This window comes from Polyodon spathula, chromosome 2 (genome assembly GCF_017654505.1).
Source record: "Polyodon spathula isolate WHYD16114869_AA chromosome 2, ASM1765450v1, whole genome shotgun sequence".
Lineage (NCBI taxonomy): Eukaryota > Metazoa > Chordata > Actinopteri > Acipenseriformes > Polyodontidae > Polyodon > Polyodon spathula.
In genome coordinates, this window is record NC_054535.1 from 108,763,587 (window position 1) to 108,788,222 (window position 24,636).

The 24,636-nt window shown below is 43.5% G+C and overlaps 2 protein-coding genes across 2 annotated transcripts in view; one reads left to right on the forward strand and one right to left on the reverse strand.

The window, feature by feature from the left end:
* The window catches only part of LOC121327399 (dedicator of cytokinesis protein 2-like), a 457,752-nt gene that overhangs the window by 236,841 nt on the left and 196,275 nt on the right, over positions 1-24,636 (reverse strand). The gene's annotated exons all lie outside the window — the stretch shown is intronic.
* Positions 1-24,636, forward strand: part of LOC121307231 — a 65,728-nt gene that overhangs the window by 40,092 nt on the left and 1,000 nt on the right. The window lies entirely within an intron of this gene.

A 24,636-nucleotide genomic window follows, 5' to 3' on the forward strand; every position in this document is an offset into this window, starting at 1 on the left:
GTTCCCAGTCTGCTTTTGGGGCTTCAAAGGCACCAAATTGTACCTCTTCAAACGTACAATGCTTTGTTGCTGGGTGAAGCAAGCAGGTAATCTGCATGCTACTGTGGACCTGAGTAGCTGGATATCTCACAAGCCTCATTGCAATAAAGAATAGTTTCAGGCACAATGTGTTCTCGCTCTCTCTCTCCATCCTGATTAAATGAATGTTTAAAAACCCAGCAAGTAAACCCTGCACAAAAAACAGCATCACTTGCCTACAGTAGCTAGAGCCTTATCCTGAGATATGAGATATAGTTAAAAGGTCTGCTAATATCTGCTAATGTTGTCTTTTGTTGACCTTGGGGTTCTACCGTGAGTGGTGATTGTTCACTGCCATTATTATCATCATTACTCATTCTGTTTAAACAAGTTGGATTTCCACTGATATGAAACATCTCATTCTCTCAGGAGCCCTGCTGGCAGATATATATATCAGCTACATTACCATCTAGAAACCATGACGATGATAAAGAACTACAAATGCTCACAATGATTCATTAGAGCTCAGCTCAGGGATGGGATTTTCTTTCCTTTAAAAATAAAATCTGGACACAAGCCCCTCGTTGAATCAGAACAGATTTAAATACATTGCAAAAAATCATCTACAGTGATGGATGTATGGAAATAACAAGATTACATTTTGACATGTGTAACCTCCTGCTGCTGCACAGAAGGGTAACTGTACAGTGGAATGGAAAATTAGGAAAAAAGTTTGAGTAAGGAGCTGCAAAACTTATTCTTATTGGGTTTTTTTCACATTTGCTTTCTAATTGTATGGTGTTTGCAGTAATGTAACAATATGACCTTTCAATGCGGATTTTGATGTTTTATCAAACAGTTTACTAAACAACCAACTAAACCACCAGCTGCCTGACGCAGTTCAAACTCTAAACCACAAAGCGAAACAAGTCGTTCGCATCGCCAGCACCTAAAACATGAGAATGGCACCACATTTCAATGGAATTCTGATTGAGGATGGGTTTTTAGTTTCTCGGTTAGCTGTTTGGCATTGCTCTTCCCAGTGTTTTATAATGTGAAGTATTCCCTGCTTGCCTCTCCTGTGGTGTTTGTACAGAAGAGCCTGTGGTAAGATTCCACCACTCTCTATCCCTCTCTCCTCCAGGTCTGGCAGCATTCGCTGCTACACCACAGTAAACTCTGATTTCTATTTATCTAACAGATGTCTTAAACGTGGTGCAATTTCCCATAACTGTCTTCCACAGCAGGCTCAGTGAGCTTTATAGCTAATAAAAGCTGAAAGTAAGATAAGAGCATAATCAAGACCAATAAAATGAATTAAAACAGATAAAGTGGCAGATTGCAGGGAGCTGGGAGCTGGGAGCCATCTGCAAGAGTGGTCAGGGGAAGAAGAGGACTGTTTACTCTCGTTTTACCCAGCTTACAGCCAGCCTGCAACCAAAGCCATTGCCTAAACCATCGTAAATCGCTGTGACATTTACATAGTCCCAACCTCAAATGAACACTCCACAGAAACTCTGAAGCACAGCATCACTGGGCTGTGCAAACCACAAGACAGCCGTGGATCACGCGTGTCAACTATGCGCTGCCAGCAGGTGGATTACACAGATCCGTGGAGCTCACCAATGGTTTGTTTTGTCACCCACAGAGACATTAATCCCTTCCACAATGAAGCGTGAACCTTCTCACGGTTGTATTAATATCCCTACTGGAGCATTTTATATTTTACTAAAACTGACTCTATATATAGCAAAAAAACATCTGTAGTTTCATTAAAGCATTAGCATTATGATTGCACATTATCCAATACAATATTCAGGGTTTATGGAATAAATATCACCCAGCAGGATGATAGGCATCAATGCAGGTGAGAAGCTGAATTATTTATGTGTTCAATAGCACTGTATAACTTTTTAATGCAAATTCAATTCTGCAGTTTAATGCCATTTCCCTCTCTGCTGCAAAAGGTTAATAGATTATTATTTTTTAATGAACAGAATGTAAATACATGCAAATTAAAACTGTATGTGTTAAATGATTTCTAGATAAATACTGGGTTTATAAAAATGTACCGAGTCTATTCAAATAGCAAAACTGTTTCTAAATCAAGTAACTGTATGTCATGCGTTAACTTAATGTAGTCCATACTGGCACACGGGTCTGGTGTGTGTGGGGAGCGGTCTCCAGCACTGTGCAGTTCTAGACAATGGGGTTTATTTTAATAATCTAAACAGTGGTGGATCTAACATGTAATATTGACACCTTGTAACACTACGCTACAGTGACATAGTCACAGTGATGTTTTCTGTAAAAGGCGATTTTCAAGATCACTGAACAGGTTCTCAAGAGTGGACCAGATTGTAGCCAAGCGCAATCCGGAGTGTCTACAGGAGGCAAGGAGCATGAACCAGACTGAACCAGACTCGCCTCAGTGAGGAGCCGGTGGTGTGGAGGCGTGGGCGTGTGAATGAACCAGACTCACCTCAGTGAGGAGCCGGTGGTGTGGAGGCGTGGGCGTGTGAATGAACCAGACTCACCTCAGTGAGGAGCCGGTGGTGTGGAGGCGTGGGCGTGTGAATGAACCAGACTCGCCTCAGTGAGGAGCCGGTGGTGTGGAGGCGTGGGCGTGTGAATGAACCAGACTCGCCTCAGTGAGGAGCCGGTGGTGTGGAGGCGTGGGCGTGTGAATGAACCAGACTCGCCTCAGTGAGGAGCCGGTGGTGTGGAGGCGTGGGCGTGTGAATGAACCAGACTCGCCTCAGTGAGGAGCCGGTGGTGTGGAGGCGTGGGCGTGTGAATGAACCAGACTCGCCTCAGTGAGGAGCCGGTGGTGTGGAGGCGTGGGCGTGTGAATGAACCAGACTGGTGTGGAGGCGTGCCTCAGTGAGGAGCCGGTGGTAGGGTTGGGCGTGTGAATGGCGTGGGCGTGTGAATGAACCAGACTTCAGTGAGGAGCATTAATGAACCTCCTACTCAACTGCATCCCTGTTATGCTTCTCAAGTGCTGACAAGCTTGAAGGAATACAAGCTCGTTATTTGTATTTAAGTGGTGTATTAAAACACATAAACACGATGTTCTTTAATGGAAATAAGACTCCTATTGCATAGAAGTTTTTACTCATTCCAGGTAACAAGCTCAGGTGACTTCTTAAACCTGGTCTGAAGGTTTACGTGACTACTACAGTGTCCCTTTTGGCAGATGTTTAATTCCCCACTACACAGTGTACAGGATCACTGGCCTGGGATAACATCAGGAAATCTTTACCAGTTCTGGCTAGCATTTACATACCACTTTAAAGCTGGAGTGATTTTAGCTTTCACTTGGTTTCTGTCTGCGACTCCAGCTATTAGTTTGCTTTCGTTGAAGTGATATTGTGATGTCTGAAGGAATCTCCTGAAGGCTATACCACGCAAATAGTGTTTGAAGATCTCATGTGATGTGTGTGACTGAGAGAGTCACAGTGTGGCTGGGATCATGATTGTTTATACAGTTATTCACGTATTTATTTAATAAACAAACCCAATGAGACTCGAGTCTTGCCTACACCCTGGTGCCAGAGACTTGCAGTTAACTGCAAAAGTTTTATAAGATAAACATGAATGCCTACAGGAGCAAACAAACTGAAGATTTATACTGATGAAGAATGGCTGGGAACCAAATAGCAATTCAATCACAAGGGGCTTGGAGGATGCAAACATTGGCAGCCTGCGTTTGAGCTCCTTCCAAATCAATCCAATGCATCAGTCCTACCCTACACTATCCCACTCCGTGTGACTGCATGATCCTCCACAGGTCAGCAGCACTGGCAGCTGTATCTCAGAGATCCGCCTTAAGCCAAGTGCCTCACTGTAAGTTCCATCTTTAAAATGAAACGCATTGGGAGGCAATGCTTTGCGTTAGACAAAGCGCTTTTACTGCATCGTGTACAGCAAAGGTACGTCTGAATCACAGTTACTGGTGAATACGCACAGTTTTAATGTCTGCACATTCTAGTGTTCAGTGAAAACACTGTTCTATGGAAGTATTTACTGGTTATTATATATAAGCTAAACAGTTCACATTATGTGTTGTATTTGGTACATAATTATAATGTATAGCCCAGAGCTTACTGGTGAATAAGGTTTTATGGATAGCAAGGCAGATTTAGGCTGAATTTAAGTACATAACCTCTTATCATTTTCTATTGAGTGGAGTGATTTTGATTGAACCGCAGTGGTGGAACGATGTTTTAGTACCTTAAGATGCTCTCTTTAAGTAAAAGACACTATTCAGTATTGCAGTATATTTAGTTAAACTAATAGTGCATGAGTGAAACGGTTTGTTGATTTATGAGTTTAATCCAGGGCTGGTTGGCTCTCTTTGATTTTGTCGGGTAGCCACTGTGTTTAATGTTATACACTTTTAATAAAAGCAGAGGCACGCTGCGTTGCCCAGGATGTCAGTGTGCCTGTATGGCGTGGCAGCGCTGTAACGGTAAGCAGTTACTGATTAGTAAGCCTGGCCAGTTTGAGATGTAGAAGGGCTTCTTTCTTTCTTTTGAGCAGATTCACAGAAACCAGACCTTACAGTGTAAAGTCCGACGTGTAAATCCTGCTAGATTTACTGACCTTAAAAACAACATCTGATAACTTTACTAATGAAGCCCTCAAATACAGCGTTTCTATAAGAAGACACTAGCAATGGAATAAACAAGTGGCTGTTCAATGCTCTGTCAGCAAGGCAGTAAGAGAGTCACTGACTGACTGGCTGGTGTCACTATTAAGCAAACTGGCTTGAAGGAGAGTTAGTCCAGGACTTGGGCTCAGCATTCAAAGTGACCCGTGTAATTATGAAAGAGACTGACATTATTCACATGTAACGAGTCCATTGCATAGAGAATGCCAGTGTACTGAACCAGACGACCAGCCCACTCCTGCCTTACCAACTGCACCAAACACCACGCGCCCTCGACCCGACCCAACAGAAGCTGACGTCTGTCTTGTACTCAGTCAGCTGGCCAGGGCTGTTACATTAACCGCTAATTAATAAAAGTTGCAGTTCACAGCAGCTCCAGACAGTTCACTTAGTGCTTAACAAATATAGATGTAATGACAGGGGTCTTGGTTTTGACCAGAATCTAAACAGAGAGAGAGAGAGAGAGAGAGAGAGAGAGAGAGAGAGAGAGAGAGAGAGAGAGAGAGAGAGAGAGAGAGAGGGCTGAGTGGAGAGTAGCTCAGTGGTTAGAGTGCTGGGCTGCAGTGTGGAAGGCAGAGTGTTTGAGTAGCTCAGTGGTTAGAGTGGTTGGGCTGCAGTGTGGAAGGCAGTTGGTTTGAGTAGCTCAGTGGTTAGAGTGCTGGGCTGCAGTGTGGAAGGCAGTGGGATTGAGTAGCTCAACGGCTACAGCACTGGGCTGCAGTGTAGAAGGCAATGGGGCTGAGTAGCTCAGTGGTTAGAGTGCTGGGCTGCAGTGTGGAGGGCAGTGGAGTTGAGTAGCTCAGTGGTTAGAGTGTTGGACTGCAGTGTGGAGGGCAGTGGGGTTGAGTAGCTCAGTGGTTAGAGTGCTGGGCTGCAGTGTGGAGGGCAGTGGAGTTGAGTAGCTCAGTGGTTAGAGTGTTGGGCTGCAGTGTGGAGGGCAGTGGGGTTGAGTAGCTCAGTGGTTAGAGTGCTGGGCTGCAGTGTGGAGGGCAGTGGTTTATTTCTAGTGCAATCTTTCTGTGCTGGCCTTGCAAGAGGAACTTCCACAAAAGGAACCAGAAACCTATAGAACTGTTTGTACAAATAACAGCTCTTACACTCCAGTGTAAATGAAGCTATTGTAGAAGCTCATCAAGTAATGCTCTGCATTCTTGTGCTGATCATTTTGATTCATTAGGATTTTTTTCTTATCTTTTCAAAAGGCTGAAATAGAGAAAGTTCTGTACATGGTCTGAAAGAGCATCATAGTCTGGACTCAGTGTCTGGCTTTTAAGAGTTTCTCTAATTAACAGTAATGGACCAGCATTACCTTGGAGAGAGAAAAGTAATTTCCTCTGTATGTGGTTGGTGTGTGTCTTTGGACCGAACAAAAGCTGTGTCTTTCCTTTCAGCCCACAGGTCTGTTCCCTCGGGTCTGGAAGAGCTTGGCAAACATGTGTGCCTCTCTGGGAATGTGAGCGCTCTCTTCTCAATGAGCGGAGGCTCAAACAGCAGCTTCTTTTTAAGCTGTCTTACTGGTTCTGTTTTTTTTCGCTTTTTCTAGCACAAAACATTGAAAGCTTATCTGGATTATATATTATTTCTTATAGCTTTGCATTAATTTGCTGCACTGGATCCTATTCAGAGTCTATCTGTCAATAGCTGTATACTTTCTGGCTCAGAAATTAAAGGCTCAGTTCCACAATGTGGCAGGATTCTCTAGCTCTGCTAATACAATAAGAACAAATATTTACAAACACAATGAATTTAGTAAAGTTTTATTAGGAAAAGAGACTGGGCTAGATTCTTAAAGCTATTTATTCCAAATCGTCATTAGGAAGGAAAAAGCACAAATTACAATTCTAAAAGAAATGAAAAAAACAACTCAAGTTTCTGAGTTCATTTTTGCCTGAGCTTGTTTCTGGTTTCTTAATTTTACTGTGTATGTTTTTTCCTTTCTAAAAAAACGAATGTTCTAATGACTGTTTAGAGTAAACAGCTTTGAGAATCTAGCCCACTATGTAGCATTCATCACATTTCCAGAAGCATAGCGCAGTATAAATACAGTATGCGCATCATCATTCATAGCATGCATGAGGTACTCATTATATTCTTGCCATGTGTGTTATATTAAAAATAATCAAAGGTGCAAATAAATATGTAATGGAGTGCAATGATTACAATGTACATGCTGTGGCAGGAAAGAGGCCTTGTACAGTAAAATATGTGCTTGTGGCTGGCAGCCATCTTGGCTCATCAGTGGGGGAACTGCCTGGAGCCAAGATGGCTATCCTTTGCACAGTCCCGTGGCAATGAAGATAATTGGTTTGGTGTCTTTCTGGGGAGGCTGATTACCTGATTGATCAGCCCAAGAATCCTCGCCATGAACTTCCTGGCTTCCTGGCTGGCTGATCAATCAGTCAATTGGCCACCTGGAGAAGACACCACCCCATTTGAAAAGACAAAGAAATCTGTGTTTGAGAGAGTCTGGTGAGAAGACTGGGAGCAGCAGGTTGTGCTTGCTGTCTATGCACCGAGGTAGCCAAACTTGGGTGCGGCTTGAAAGAGTTTTTGTTTGGATTTGTTTAATTGTTTAAACTGTTTGTTTGTTAAAGAATAGAAGTTGGACAAAGCGCTGAATTGCAGTCGGTCGCCTCTGGGTTTGCTATTCGTGCCGCTGGCCAGCCTTGCTGCCCCACAACATTGATAATGGATCCGAGTGAAAGAGATGCTCTTCCTGGGAGCTGAAACACTGAATTTACCTGCACAGTTTAACTGTTATTTTTAGTGAAGTGAGTGAGAATAATCATGCAAGTAATATTTATGAAGGTATTGTGAATCTACATGGATTCCAAATCAAATAAAGCTCTATTGCTTTATCATAACTAAGTAAACAATTGAGTATATTTTAACTAAACAGAAAACCATCTCTAATTATCATTATCATATGCAATAAAACACTTTGTATTAAATGTCTCTAAGTACAGAGTATTACACTGTAGTAACACAGTGATAACACATGCTGTGCACTAGTTACAATGAAACGTCTTTATTCACAACATGAAGCACGTGTCCAATTGTCTTTCATAATTATACTGTAAACACATGCTTATGTATTTATAATGCAATTGTTACATAAGTATGTAAAGTGTTACCTATGATTGTACTTATTTCTTAGTTCTTTATTTTATGATTTAAAAACATGAAGCTGTTTAATTTCCAAAAGTCTCCGGTAAGACTGCAGTGCAGTTGCCTGCAAGGTTGAGACTCTGTTTAGGGACAGTCTGTGGTGAGATGTATTATCAGTCCTTATCCAGACAGAGGGCAGAGAGGGAGGGAGGCTGCGGTGCAGTTGCCTGCGAGGTTGAGGCTCTGTTTAGGGACAGTCTGTGGTGAGATGTATTATCAGTCCTTATCCAGACAGAGGGCAGAGAGGGAGGGAGGCTGCAGTGCAGTTGCCTGCGAGGTTGAGGCTCTGTTTAGAGACAGTCTGTGGTGAGATGTATTATCAGTCCTTATCCAGACAGAGGGCAGAGAGGGAGGGAGGCTGCAGTGCAGTTGCCTGCGAGGTTGAGGCTCTGTTTAGGGACAGTCTGTGGTGAGTTGTATTATCAGTCCTTATCCAGACAGAGGGCAGGGAGGGAGGGAGGCAGGCTGCAGTGGGTGTGATAAACATAAAGCAAGCAGTGTGACACGCCCGCCTCAACTCCCTATAATTACATTACAGTTTCATTTCTTTGAGCTCTCTGTCTCTCTGCTTGCCTCTCTTGCTGTTGCTCACTTCTGAAACCATTTTGACAGCCCTTATTTTATTCAGACCTCATTTTCTATCTTGGTTGTCCATTGCGTTTTAGACTATTTTTTAAGTTCAGCTACAGTTTCTATATAAATAAATATAAACACAAGCAGTATTTATTTGAACAAATATCTGTGCCTGCGCTCATTTGCAATGATAATAATTTTATATGTTATAGTGATTAGACTGAGGCACCTGTCCACGTAATTCAGAAGGTGAGGTTTGTGAGCACACTACTGTGTGGTAGCACTGTAGGATCAAGCTACCGACTATGAAATATTTTGGGACCACTAACTTTAGTTAGCCTAACAAATGCATATCTTCCAGTAGCTGATAAGGAAAACATCTAGGACCTTGGAACAAAAACACAGACGTAACTTACTGTATTTATACAATCGTTTATATATATACTGTATATTGTGGTAAAGTGTAACAGCCAAGGCTGGTTTGCGCCCTTAAAATATTTAAATTTTTTAGCACTTTTGTAAACTTTTATTATTTACAACAAACAAACTACGGTCCGATCTTGCCAAACAGAAGGGAAATTGTTCCCAGGTGTTTCTTTCATCAGAACCCTTTTCACCAGCAGTATACTGCACAGTCAGTGAAGACGTTCAGACTGTTTATTTCAGAAAGCGTTGACAGTAAGATACTAATCATCTTAATTCCTGTTATTCTTTTTTAAAATTGTATTAAATAAAAGAAAATCAAAAGGGAGTGTGTGATGATCTCGGCTGTGATTTTGGTTTTGAAGTTTGCAGCACAGGGTTAAAACACTGACGAATGCCCACATGCTTTTAACTGCTGCCCATCAGGACCCTTTTTGAAACAACGATATGGCAGATCATACAAATGAAGTGTGTTCTCTCCTTGTACAGTGAAGATGAGATACTGCTCAGAGAGTGAAAAGGCAAACCTGTCTGCATTCATCTCCTGTCCTTGCGTAATGTAGACATCCTGGCTCTCCTTGCTGCCTGAGCCAGGGAGATAGCAACCACTCAGACAGGCCCCGATAGACTTCTTGCCTTTGACACTTTTTGACGGCTCAGTGAAGATTCCTTTTAGATTTTCTTAGTTTTTTTGAGTAGGCTGAGGTTGTAAAAAAGGCTAAACTGGATGCAGTAAGAGATTTGACCTTTCACTAGCAAGCTTGCTGTTCCTTTGCGTAAAGCGCCCTGGGATGCTTGCACATGAATGACATTATATAAATGAAATTGGTATGGTCTGGCACAGTAAGGAATGTTACAAAGAAACAGACAGCGTACATGACAAGCTAATCTTATTCTGTATATTGGAGGCCAAAAGCAAAGTCTTCAAGCCATCAGTTTAAGGCTTGCAGCTGTTCTTATTTCTCTTCACCGCTGGGGTCAGGGTATTCCAAGACTCTGATAGAAAAAAGAAAAGTAACACTGGCACATTCCAACTACTGTAACTCCGAGGTTGTAAGGAACTCTCTGATGACCCTCCTCAGGATAGCAGCTATCTCATCACAAGGCAGGCCCAATGTACAAAGTGAAGGTTAGGAGTGCCGAGGGATGCCTGGTAATGGGTAAAGTATGTAAGAAGCTGAGTGGTGTTCTGTCTTTGAGCAGCTCAGCACTCATCTGGGGAAGTGAGGGATGTACAGGGCAGCATCTCTTAATAATCTGTCCAACAGGGCGCTCACAAACACACACAGGCACACACACACACAAACACACACAAGCACACACACACACAGGCACACAAACAGACAAATACTGACACACACTAACACTCAAACACAGAACTATGCAAACACACAGAAATACTCAAACACATTACCTCTCCAAACATCAATAACTGTCCTTTGCTTCTTTGTAATCCTCTCTTAAGCTCTAACTTCATAATGGTTAGCCTCATCTAAACATGAAGGACTCGGCAGGTCCATGCAAATTTAAATAACCCATACTACGCAAGAGTTATGTCACCTAATGCTAATGGATATCTGGGAAGCAACAGCAGAATTTTGTTGCTATGAGTGACAGCCGTTCTGCATGCATGATCAGTGTTCCATAAATCAGAGTTTTTTAAAGCCAACATGCTTTCTCCTGCCTGGCCGACCCTCTACACATTTATTTGAGCTCATTCCACAAAGTGCAGTCAATTGCAAACTTGAATGGCGGCTGATAGCGTAATGCACGGCACAAATTAAGAGGTTTGTGGGGATTGCATTTCCATTAGATAATACTGATATAAATGTACTTATCAATGTAACCCCACCCCCTTTTTAATAACAATACTAAGTGTTACTAATATTAAAACCAATGCTAATAATCATCTGGAAACTCAACTGCAAATGTATGTCATTAAGTTGTAGTTCATCTTCTGCAGATTAGCATTTACCATCTGTTAATGTAAAAGTTAAAAGTTAAAACATAAAGAATCCTGTTTTCTGTTACCTCAGCCATTGCCTTACATATAGACAACATCACTGGAGTATCTGGGACAACATGCCCTATTTTCTTGAAAATCAATAGAAAACAAGTTTGTACTTCAGTGAGTAATTGAACAAAATCCAATCAAATGGCCTGTTCTACTTACGAGAATGTCAAAAACAAGACTGGTCTGGTATTCCTTGACCTTGACATGGAAGTCAAAGATTCACCAATGCTTGTATGTGCTGCACAGAAGTGTATCTGTGTCAAAATGAACATGACCTCTGCTTGTGAGATACATCATGAAGGATGCAGGACAGACAGACAGAAAGACTGATGTACCAAAGAATAGTATTCTGCACACTCTTCAAGAGCCTACAGATAACAGGTAAGGTTGGTAAAATAAATGCTTAGTCCTGGTTCTGTAAGCCCTGGGTCCACAAGCACCGCTAGTCAAGCTCTTACTAAATCCAGATAGTCTGCTGCTCATGGCATCTACAGTGTCTTTATTGGGAATGTTCACCTACCATTGACTAAAGGAGAGGAAACAACGGAAAAGAGACATGAAACAGCATGACTTTGAAAAGCTGCAGCTGTTGTAGAGGATCCTCCGAGTGGAGAAATGAGAAGAAAGATACTTAAAAAAAAAAAAAGTGACCACGTTTTTTAGCCGTCTATTGAAGTGTTCAGTTACCCTGCTCGCTAATTAATTGAATACATTTTGTAAATGCATTTTTTTTAAAGCCTGTAATGAACTGCTCAGAGCTTTCCTGTGTGTTACGTAGAGAGGATACACAATGGCTAGTAATAATCATTGAGTGAGCAAAGCCAGAGGCACAAAGGACCGATTGTGAGGGACGACAGAGACACAGATGGACGATGGCTCAGAGTTCTTTATATCTTTATCTCCCAAATTAATTATCTAAGTTACACATGAAGAACCAATGCGTTTTCTCTTCATACATCACATTATTAACTCATTATGATAGATTTAATTAAGCAATTTATTTTTATTTTACCCTTTTTTTAGAGGGTTAGGGTCAGGGTAAGAGTTTGAGTTAGTGTTAGTGTTAGGGGAGAAGTTTGAGTTAGGGTTAGGGTCAGGGTAAGAGTTTGAGTTAGTGTTAGTGTTAGGGTAAGAGTTTGAATTAGGGTTAGGTCAGGGTAAGAGTTTGAGTTAGGGTTAGGATTAGGGTTAGGGTCAGGGTAAGAGTTTGAGTTAGGGTTAGGTTCAGGGTAAGAGTTTGAGTTAGGGTTAGGGTAAGAGTTTGTGTTGGGGTTAGGGTAAGGGTTTGAGTTAGGGGTAGGGTTAGATTCAGGGTAAGAGTTTGAGTTAGGGTTAGGGTTAGGTTCAGGGTAAGAGTTTGAGTTAGGGTTAGGTTCAGGGTAAGAGTTTGAGTTAGGGTTAGGGTCAGGGTAAGAGTTTGTGTTGGGGTTAGGGTAAGGGTTTGAGTTAGGGGTAGGGTTAGATTCAGGGTAAGAGTTTGAGGGTTAGGTTTAGGGTTAGGGTTAGAGTTAGAGTTAGGGTTAGGGTAAGGGTTGGGTTAGGGTCAGGCTAAGAGTTTGTGTTGGGGTTAGGGTAAGGGTTTGAGTTAGGGTTAGGGTTAGGTTCAGGGTAAGAGTGACTCAGGGTTAGGGTTAGGGTCAGAGTAAGAGTTTGAGTTAGGTTTAGGGTTAGGCTTAGGGTAAGAGTTTGAGTTAGGGTTAGTGTTAGGGGAGAAGTTTGAGTTAGGGTTAGGTCAGGGTAAGAGTTTGAGTTATGGTTAGGATTAGGGTTAGGGTCAGGGTAAGAGTTTTAGTTAGGGTTAGTGTTAGGGTTAGGGTCAGGGTAAGAGTTTGAGTTAGGATTAGGTCAGGGTAAGAGTTTGTGTTGGGGTTAGGGTAAGGGTTTGAGTTAGGGTTAGGGTTCGGTTCAGGGTAAGAGTTTGACTCAGGGTTAGGGTTAGGGTTAGGGTAAGAGTTTAAGTTAGGGTATTGTTATAAAAATAAAAGTTTACAGCATTTTTTAAAGCTGAGTAAACATGTGGTGCTGTTGAAAATTACAACATTCCAACACGGAATGGAGCACGTCCGGAAGTTCTGTTGCTATTGATTGGCAATCAGTTTACATTCCTGGGAACCTGAAGCACTAGAATTTTAATAGAGTATTGATTGTTTGGCCATTTCTTTTTTTAAGTGCATGAAGCAAGAATAAAAAACACTATCACTCCTAACTCAAATGTAGCTGCTGCACTACAGCCCTGGTATATTTTGTAGCTGCAGTATGAAATCATTACACTATAATACTACTGAAAATGCTGCTGAATTACAGGTATCCTCCAGTGATCATGTGACACTGAGAGATTCTTTACACAGACTGCTCATGCTTAGTAGCTGATGGCTGAGGAGCGTCAAGTCAAACTCACTTGTGTGCCGTGCCTAGCCAGAGAGGTAGAGGGTGACAATGATACTTACAGTAGAATATTATTATAACTAGGTTTCTATTGTACTGTACAATCTGTAACTACAGGCAGCTCAACTGTTAACTGTTCCAGTTAAAACAGCTTCTGAAAAGACTCCTCCAGACACAATGCTTCACTAATGGGCTACTGTGTACGTAGGTAATATACAGGCAGACAGAGCATCTCCAGATAATGATATGCTAGATAACTTGTGTTGAAGAAGGTCCCTAGCTAGATTTATCACCCTTGGACAACAGTGATCTACATTGTGGAAACATTTGTGAAATACACTGCACTTTCAGTAACATGTGGATAAGTGGTGAGTATAGACGTAATGTATAGCTCTGAAGTATGAAGTACTGCTCCTTCTAGGTGTCAACAGTGCCAGTTTTTGTATTGTTTTTCAGTTCTCCATATTTATTTGTGACTATTAGATATTCTGAAGCTACACAGCTTACCTTAATAATTCATGAAGACAAGTCCTGCTTTTTTACAATGTACACACTTTTGGAAGGTGATCCTCTCTGTGCTTTACAATGCTTCCCTATGCTTTACCAGACCTCTCTGGCTTTACAATGCTTCCCTATGCTTTACCAGACCTCTCTGGCTTTACAATGCTTCCCTATGCTTTACCAGACGCCTGTGTGCTTTACAATGCTTCCCTATGCTTTACCAGACCTCTCTGGCTTTATCATGCTCCCTTACGCTTTACCAGACGTCTCTGTGTTTTACCATGCTTCCCTATGCTTTCCCAGACCTCTCTATGCTTTACAATGCTTCCCTATGCTTTACCGTACCTCGCTGTGCTTTACAATGCTTCCCTATGCTTTACCGTACCTCTCTGTGCTTTACAATGCTACCAGACCTCTCTGTGCTTTACAATGCTTCCCTATGCTTTACCAAACCTCTCTGTGCTTTACAATGCTTCCCTATGCTTTACCAGACCTCTATGTACTTTACAATGCTTCCATATGTTTTACCAGACCTCTCTGTGCTTTACAGTGCTTCCCTATGGTTTTCTGTACCCCTCTGTGCTTTACAATGCTACCAGACCTCTCTGTGCTTTACAATGCTTCCCTATTCTTTACCATACCTCTCTGTGCTTTACAATGCTTCCCTATGCTTTACCAGACCTCTCTGTGCTTTACAATGCTTCCCTATGCTTTACCATACCTCTCTGTGTTTTACAATGCTTCCCTATGCTTTACCATACCTCTCTGTGCTTTACAATGCTTCCCTATGGTTTACCATACCTCTCTGTGCTTTACAATGCTTCCCTAAGCTTTACCATACATCTCTGTGCTTTACCACATCTCCCTGTGCTTTACCAGACCTTGTCAGCTTTTTGTTATCCAGCACTTTACAGAAGGGTAGGTGTACTAAGATTTGCCAGTCGCAGTGCAAACATATCACAGTCTGCATTTCCGATAAGATAATTTGCAAAGTAAACTAATTTAAATATTTGTTGTTATTTCTTAGCGATATCTCTGGCGTTATACGTTTTTAATTTATACCTAGTTGTTGTTTTATTTGATTATTGATGTTCATTAGCACCTTTTTCCCCAGAAGTACCCAGCATGTGTGATCTACTATTGCTTGTCTGGTTAAAGAATTGGGCTGCAGTGTGGAAGGGACTGGGTTGGAGGAGCTCAGATCATTGGGTTGCAGTGCAGTGGATTGAGTGGTTAGAGCATTGGGCTGCAGTGTGGAAGGGACTGGGTTGGAAGAGCTCAGGTCATTGGGTTGCAGTGTAGTGGATTGAGTGGTTAGAGCATTGGGCTGCAATGTGGAAGGGACTGGGTTGGAAGAGCTCAGATCATTGGGCTGCAGTGTAGTGGATTGAGTGGTTAGAGCATTGGGCTGCAGTGTGGAAGGGACTGGGTTGGAGGAGCTCAGGTCATTGGGTTGCAGTGTAGTGGATTGAGTGGTTAGAGCATTGGGCTGCAATGTGGAAGGTAGTTCTGTGGTTAGAGCATTGGGCTGCAGTATAAAAGTGATTGGGTTTGAGGAGCTCAGATCATTGGGTTGCAGTGTAGTGGATTGAGTGGTTAGAGCATTGGGCTGCAGTGTGGAAGGGACTGGGTTTGAGGAGCTCAGATCATTGGGTTGCAGTGTAGTGGATTGAGTGGTTAGAGCATTGGGCTGCAGTGTGGAAGGGACTGGGTTTGAGGAGCTCAGATCATTGGGTTGCAGTGTAGTGGATTGAGTGGTTAGAGCATTGGGCTGCAGTGTGGAAGGGACTGGGTTTGAGGAGCTCAGATCATTGGGTTGCAGTGTAGTGGATTGAGTGGTTAGAGCATTGGGCTGAGTGTGGAAGGTAGTTAGAGCATTGGGCTGCAGTGTGGAAGGGACTGGGTTTGAGGAGCTCAGATCATTGGGTTGCAGTGTAGTGGATTGAGTGGTTAGAGCATTGGGCTGCAGTGTGGAAGGGACTGGGTTTGAGGAGCTCAGATCATTGGGTTGCAGTGTAGTGGATTGAGTGGTTAGAGCATTGGGCTGCAGTGTGGAAGGGACTGGGTTGGAGGAGCTCAGATCATTGGGTTGCAGTGTAGTGGATTGAGTGGTTAGAGCATTGGGCTGCAGTGTGGAAGGGACTGGGTTTGAGGAGCTCAGATCATTGGGTTGCAGTGTAGTGGATTGAGTGGTTAGAGCATTGGGCTGCAGTGTGGAAGGGACTGGGTTTGAGGAGCTCAGATCATTGGGTTGCAGTGTAGTGGATTGAGTGGTTAGAGCATTGGGCTGCAGTGTGGAAGGGACTGGGTTTGAGGAGCTCAGATCATTGGGTTGCAGTGTAGTGGATTGAGTGGTTAGAGCATTGGGCTGCAGTGTGGAAGGGACTGGGTTTGAGGAGCTCAGATCATTGGGTTGCAGTGTAGTGGATTGAGTGGTTAGAGCATTGGGCTGCAGTATGGAAGGGACTGGGTTTGAGGAGCTCAGATCATTGGGTTGCAGTGTAGTGGATTGAGTGTTTAGAGCATTGGGCTGCAGTGTGGAAGGGACTGGGTTGGAGGAGCTCAGGTCATTGGGTTGCAGTGTAGTGGATTGAGTGGTTTGAGGGTAAAAATGTAGACAAGCAACTGAAATTAGAGCCAGTGGGATCATAATGAAATATGTATTATCATTCCAAACATGGAAGTTACCCTTTTACTTTAGTGAGTGATAGTGCAGAGCTACCAGCACTGCACACCTGCAGAGAATATGAATACATTCATATATAGCAAACTATTTAGGTCATGCTAACTAACTCACAGGATGTAAGCTAAAAGGATGTGCTTGCAAACCTCTCTCACATTTTCAGTCCCTCAGTTAAAAAAATATCTGAGGGGCTCCCAAGTGGCGCATCCAGTAAAACCTCTCTGGCTGAGTGCACGATACCAAGTGCTGACTGCATTCTGTTTTGCTGACTGCATTCTGTTTAAACAATTCTTTCTTTCGGTGCATGTTGGAAGGGAGGGGGAAAGACTGATATTGCTCAGCTCACTTTACAACTTCAGTAATCACTTTTGCAAATGTTAAAATCAGCGTTTTTTTTTTTTTTATTATTTCCCTCTACCCTTACAGTTTCTGTAAAAAATTTAATCTGGCAACTGAGAAATTCCATTTAGATAAAATGGAGCAGGTGAACAATATGCCTCCTTGCAGTTCGAAAGGTCCTTGCGCATATTTTACAATCCCGCTTTTGAAATATTTGCATTTAAATACGACATTGTCTTTTTAAACATTTGCTTTTCCTACAGTCATCAATGTTATCCCTAGCTGTGTGCGCTGCCTATGAATAATGAGAACTATGTACAGTATGCCTTACCCAGTTCAATTAGGATCATGAGACATACACTGCAGTCTGCATTGATTTTTCATCTTAGTTTTCTTTTTTCTTTTCTTTTTTGAGAGAAGTAACTTCTTCGATTTGTGTCAATGGTTAGTTAATGTACATACATGCCAACAGTCCCTATATGCTTGGGACAGTCCCGATTTCTTAGCAAATGTCCCACGTCCCGGTGCATAGGAAGAAAGTCCTGATATTTACATGTAGAAAAAAATTAATTATTATTATGATAGTGTATTTTTTGCATATGACTCTCTCACTCTCAGGTGTGTGATGCAGGACTGTGAAAGGGGGCACCTGTAGATGTGCTGCTAAGCATAGATGTGCTAGAAAAATAAAAAGATATAGTACTTTAAGTAGGTAAGTAGGTTCATTACAGCGTTCCTCTCTCTCTCTCTCTCTCTCTCTCTCTCTCTCTCTCTCTCTCTCTCTCTCTCTCTCTCTCTCTCTCTCTCTCTCACCCTGGGGATCAGACAGCTGGTTTAGTTTTCCAGTCCCTTCTCTATGTCCTGTGATCAATCACAAAACCCATTGGTCTCAAGGTATTGCTGATATAGGGCAAGCAGGAGAAAAAAGCATCATCTCAGAATGACTGTGAGACAATGGCTGCCATGGCAGGGAACAGAGCTGTGCTCCTTGCCTTGTAAATGTTTACCTCATAGCAAAAGCATAGCAAGGTGTGGTAAATCCAGCCTGGCAAAGCACAGGTACACATGGTGAATCACATACACACAAGTGTACTAAACCATTGTAAACACCAGCTTGTGAAATACACAGTCTAAAGATAGTAAAAGTAGAGCATACTGCAAAGTTACTGTAAGAAAAATGAAAAGTCGAGCAGTATGGATATTATGCAGAATGAATAGGGAAGGAAGCCAAAGTTAGTCCAAGAGAAATTATAGTAACACACCCCAAGATAATAGTATGTTTGCCCATGACTCAATCAGCACTTTGTCACTGATTACCTAGCATTCTAGAATCTTGAATCAGCAGTGTATTCTTGCTCACATTCTTCTATCTTCTGATCCACCATGAGAAACGAGTGCCTGACACTCTTTTATTAAAACGTTTCCCCCAAGGCTAGCATTGATCACAATGTGGGTGTGCAGTTATTATATTAATAACATCACGACTCCTGCAATAAACAGCCTTGGCAGTTATGGGCTGCTGTGTCTCAGTTGAGGTTTAAGACCCGAACACACCAGACGTATCTTTCACACCCCAGGCGATGCAGGGGCAGCACCAGGGCGACAGTGGAGCAATGCAAGATAAATAGGGTTGAATCCTACTTTTTGCCATTTCTTCATGAGACATCTATGGAATGAAACAATCAGAGAACAGCTTCAATGCCCACAGTCCACCAGGTTGAAACAGTATCCAGAATGACGGAGAAAAAAATAATACCTGAAGTAGGAAAATACCCAGAGCTTCATGACAAAGATCCTTGCAATTATAAACAGATGAAAGAGAACATACGGGAGTCCTTTTCGAAGGACCTGGATAAGCCTGGTATGTATGATTTATTGCCATATATGATAAAATACCATCAGAAAAGACACTCATAATTTCCACATAATGCTGAAGAATAGCAATAGCAATACTTTTATAGACTTATAGATCTGGCCGTTTTCCAAGCCTGTGTCGCTTGTGGTGTGCAGTGTCATGTTGCTGCAAAAGCATCTTGTCGCCCGATGAAAAATCGCATCACGTCTAGTGTGTAGCAGCCTTTAAGCAGGTAAACCGTGCACCTGAGAGACAACTAACAGGGTTCACTTGAACCAGGATCCATAACTCTGTCTTAAATCAAGGCTGCTGATTCAGAAAGGATAGGTATCCCTCTTGCACTTCCTGAGTCAGGTTACTGGCTGAAAGCATGTCAGTCAACAGGAGAAGCAAATGATTGGTTAATGAGAGGAAAGAAGCCACTGAATGGGGTGGGGACGACTTCATCCTCCAGGTGTAATGATCAAGCAAGTGCAACACTAACTGGAAGCATGGCTTGCAGACAGAGCTTTGTATTGTCATGTGTAGTATTATATATAATGTTTTAAAATGAAAACACATGTTTACTGTAACACGTGCTCCTTACAACACTCCACGTTTCATAGTATTATTTTGTTAGCTGCAACCACTTTACCCATATAAACAATATTTTTTGAGTTTTAACAAGCTTTTCCCATGGTTATACTATTGTATGCATTTACAATAGTTTACTCTCGCTTGATATGTTTATTAATTTGCATTACCATACCTCGCTGTTCTTTATCAATGATTTATTACACTTTGCTGTGCTTTTACTACTGTAAACTTACATGCAATTAATATGAATATATATATATATATATATATATATATATATGCTGATGGCCTTAGCTCTGTGGCTGAGCGTTATTTATGAAAGACATTCCTGATGCAAATCAGGTTAGCACTGGGCCAGGTGAAGGGATTAACTGCTCCACACAGGATGCCACCAAGCAGGGAACTGCAAATTATATCACACTTATAAAAAGCATTTATGCTTTTCTTTATGGCCAATTTAACAGGTGTTTTACTTTTATTGATGGCTGTAAAGGCAACAGCAATGAGATTAGAGAACATCCATACAAAGTGCTTCTACTGCTCCTGACTTCCAGAAGCATGGCTGACTTCTCCATTAAACACAGGCATCATTCTCTTTTGGTTTCAGGAGGGACACTGAGCTCTTTTTTATTTTGATAATCCATTTGTTGTATTTATTCACTGTAGTACTTCTAGCTAAAGGCTGTTTGTCATTGAAGCTGTTACAGACACAGCAGTACATTGTAAAGACAAATGCCATGGGAATAGGTTACAGTTTGAACACAAGACTAGTAAAATACTGTTGTCTATCAATACATTGATGGACATGTTCATAAATAAGAATACAGGCACTATTTAAATAATGTGAAAACCCTGTCTCTATAAAAACAATATATATTATGCCTCCCAGTCCCTCAGCTCCAATCATTACACCACACTGCCTCCCAGTCCCTCAGCTCCAATCATTACACCACACTGCCTCCCAGTCCCTCAGCTCCACTCACTACACCACACTGCCTCCCAGTCTCTCAGCTCCACTCACTACACCACACTGCCTCCCAGTCCCTCAGCTCCAATCACTACACCACACTGCCTCCCAGTCTCTCAGCTCCAATCACTACACCACACTGCCTCCCAGTCTCTCAGCTCCACTCACTACACCACACTGCCTCCCAGTCTCTCAGCTCTAACCACTAGACCACACTGCCTCCCAGTCTCTCAGCTCCAACTCACTACACCACACTGCCTCCCAGTCCCTCAGCTCCAATCACTACACCACACTGCCTCCCAGTCCCTCAGCTCCAACCACTACACCACACTGCCTCCCAGTCTCTCAGCTCCACTCACTACACCACACTGCCTCCCAGTCCCTCAGCTCCAATCACTACACCACACTGCCTCCCAGTCCCTCAGCTCTAACCACTACACCACACTGCCTCCCAGTCTCTCAGCTCTAACCACTACACCACACTGCCTCCCAGTCTCTCAGCTCCAATCACTACACCACACTGCCTCCCAGTCCCTCAGCTCCAATCACTACACCACACTGCCTCCCAGTCCCTCAGCTCCAATCACTACACCACACTGCCTCCCAGTCCCTCAGCTCCACTCACTACACCACACTGCCTCCCAGTCTCTCAGCTCCAATCACTACACCACACTGCCTCCCAGTCTCTCAGCTCTAACCACTAGACCACACTGCCTCCCAGTCTCTCAGCTCCAACTCACTACACCACACTGCCTCCCAGTCTCTCAGCTCCACTCACTACACCACACTGCCTCCCAGTCTCTCAGCTCCAATCACTACACCACACTGCCTCCCAGTCAGCTCCCTCACTACACCACACTGCCTCCCAGTCCCTCAGCTCTAACCACTAGACCACACTGCCTCCCAGTCTCTCAGCTCCAATCACTACACCACACTGCCTCCCAGTCCCTCAGCTCCACTCACTACACCACACTGCCTCCCAGTCTCTCAGCTCCACTCACTACACCACACTGCCTCCCAGTCTCTCAGCTCCACTCACTACACCACACTGCCTCCCAGTCTCTCAGCTCCAATCACTACACCACACTGCCTCCCAGTCCCTCAGCTCCAATCACTACACCACACTGCCTCCCAGTCTCTCAGCTCCAACCACTACACCACACTGCCTCCCAGTCTCTCAGCTCCAATCACTACACCACACTGCCTCCCAGTCCCTCAGCTCTAACCACTACACCACACTGCCTCCCAGTCTCTCAGCTCTAACCACTAGACCACACTGCCTCCCAGTCCCTCAGCTCCAATCACTAGACCACACTGCCTCCCAGTCTCTCAGCTCCAATCACTACACCACACTGCCTCCCAGTCTCTCAGCTCCACTCACTACACCACACTGCCTCCCAGTCCCTCAGCTCTAATCACTACACCACACTGCCTCCCAGTCCCTCAGCTCTAACCACTAGACCACACTGCCTCCCAGTCCCTCAGCTCCAATCACTACACCACACTGCCTCCCAGTCCCTCAGCTCCACTCACTACACCACACTGCCTCCCAGTCCCTCAGCTCTAACCACTACACCACACTGCCTCCCAGTCCCTCAGCTCTAACCACTACACCACACTGCCTCCCAGTCCCTCAGCTCCAATCACTACACCACACTGCCTCCCAGTCTCTCAGCTCCAATCACTACACCACACTGCCTCCCAGTCCCTCAGCTCCAATCACTACACCACACTGCCTCCCAGTCCCTCAGCTCCAATCACTACACCACACTGCCTCCCAGTCTCTCAGCTCCAATCACTACACCACACTGCCTCCCAGTCCCTCAGCTCCACTCACTACACCACACTGCCTCCCAGTCCCTCAGCTCCAATCACTACACCACACTGCCTCCCAGTCCCTCAGCTCCACTCACTACACCACACTGCCTCCCAGTCCCTCAGCTCCAATCACTACACCACACTGCCTCCCAGTCAATCAGCTCCACTCACTACACCACACTGCCTCCCAGTCTCTCAGCTCCACTCACTACACCACACTGCCTCCCAGTCTCTCAGCTCCAATCACTACACCACACTGCCTCCCAGTCTCTCAGCTCCAATCACTACACCACACTGCCTCCCAGTCTCTCAGCTCTAACTCACTAGACCACACTGCCTCCCAGTCCCTCAGCTCCAATCACTACACCACACTGCCTCCCAGTCAATCAGCTCCAATCACTACACCACACTGCCTCCCAGTCTCTCAGCTCCAATCACTACACCACACTGCCTCCCAGTCTCTCAGCTCCAATCACTACACCACACTGCCTCCCAGTCTCTCAGCTCCACTCACTACACCACACTGCCTCCCAGTCTCTCAGCTCCAATCACTACACCACACTGCCTCCCAGTCCCTCAGCTCCAGTTATTGATATTTGATATTGCCGAAATGGTTCTGGGCTATTGATGGTTTCCTTTACAACGGTAAAGAACAGTTTCATGGATATCAAACTTCAATTTATTTAGAAAAACAGACTTTGAAAAAACATTCTTTAAAGTGAGTTAAAGTTTTGTGAATGGCCCACTGTACTGTATGTAACCGTTAGCACATGATTCCCAATTGCATCTAATGCTGAGCAGTAGATCCACAAATAGACTGCTAGGTTTTGCACTCCCTCTGCATACTCTCACTAACATCATCTCCTCTTTAAGCTTCTGTTTGAGACGTGTTCACCGGACCAGAGAAACACGCTGTTACCCGGCACTGGATCTTTGGGTTGGACTCACTTTGCACAGCATACACCGCCACCTGGGCATCAGACGCTGCAGTTGCAGTAAGACTGTGCAAATCTCTAATGCTCTTTTACACCCGCTCTGTACAAGGTGTGCCTATCAGAGTGATTCTGGGAAGTGAATAAGCTCTTGCAGCTCCCTGTCTGCCTACCAGCCCCGTGCAGCAGCTCCCTGTCTCATAAAGAGAGTTGAGCCACAATGCTGCATTCCTAGCACATGGTGGCCGCCTCTGATAATCCTTAATTAAGACAAGAATCCCATGAAACACACAGGATTCCTAGGGGATGGAGCAGGGAGTTAATACCTGCACTCTAAACCTTGCTTTTCTAGCAAAAATGCAATGCTGACAGAATATTTTAATGTGTCTGTTTTATTATTATTACTCATGAAAGGTCACCTTTAATACCTTTTTGTCCTCCAGCGTTTTATAGAACGGATGTCTGTGAATCCTGAATCACCGAAACAGAATATGAATGTTTGAATAAATAATAAATACATTATTAGAAAGACATTTCATTCAGCATAAAACAGGGACTTTAAAGCAAATAAAGTAGAGGAGACAGGGAAGGAGAAGCTGCATCAAGGGGCGAACCCTCTCGACTCAAACAGACAGCTGCAGACACATGGATGTCCGATGAGCAAAGGGCAGAGTTCTGCACTCACTCAGTACTGCAGTTGATGTTTTTTAATTGTATTTTTGTGCAGTACATTTAATGGAAGAAGACTAGCATCAGGAGAGTGACCTTAGTTTCATTTATAGTCCGGTCTCACAGCACACTGCTACAATCATTTCGGAGCCCACAACACAGAGGTTGTTACAAAACAAGTGACAGAAGAAGGTTTTATAAGCTATAAACTAAAACGATCCTTAACTACCTCCTGCCTCCAAAGCTCAGTGGAGGTGCATTGCATTTCCTGAACCCTTGTTAATTTGCAGTTAACACAGGCCCTTATTTGGCCACTAACAAAACATATACTCCACTCCACAATTGTCCGAAGAGCTAAATCTCCTCAAAACCATCCGAAAAGTAGCAAGAGTGAACAGGGCACAAGTAGCACAGCCCCACACTCTACATGTGCCCCAGTGCTGTACCCCATAGTTGCTGCAGATACTGCAGAGAGCACACCAAAAACAAAAAACAGCAAGACCAGAGAGTGTGAGGAGAGCACAGGGGCACAGGGGTGACGGGAATGATTTAGAAAGAGCACAGTCAATTAGAAATAAAGCTGACATGCCAGCTTTGGACTAGGAGTTCCTATCTACTCATTATATTCATTCATATTAGTTGCGTCTGCAGGATCTCTCTTTAAATATTGCCCTGACTTTTCCTGTCTCGTCTAAATGGCCAGGTGATGGACCTTAAATAAATAAGGGGTTTTCATCTTGTTCCAACTCCATATTCACCAAATAAATATTAATACTAATTATGTGTTGTGGGGGTTGTCCTGAGCTACTGGACTGAGGGGAGATGGCTGCATATCTATTTAACTACAGGCATACTGTAAAAATGCAAATGTGAAATACAAAGTATGTATCTTAAACAGTCCCTGAGATCTGATATGTTATCAGTGTTGCTTTGTCAAGAGACTTACTTGAATGACATAATTCTGCAATTCATTGAACCCCTCTGGGCTTTTAAATAGTCCTTTTTCTTGTTTAAGTAAATTACAGTTTGACGTTCATTAA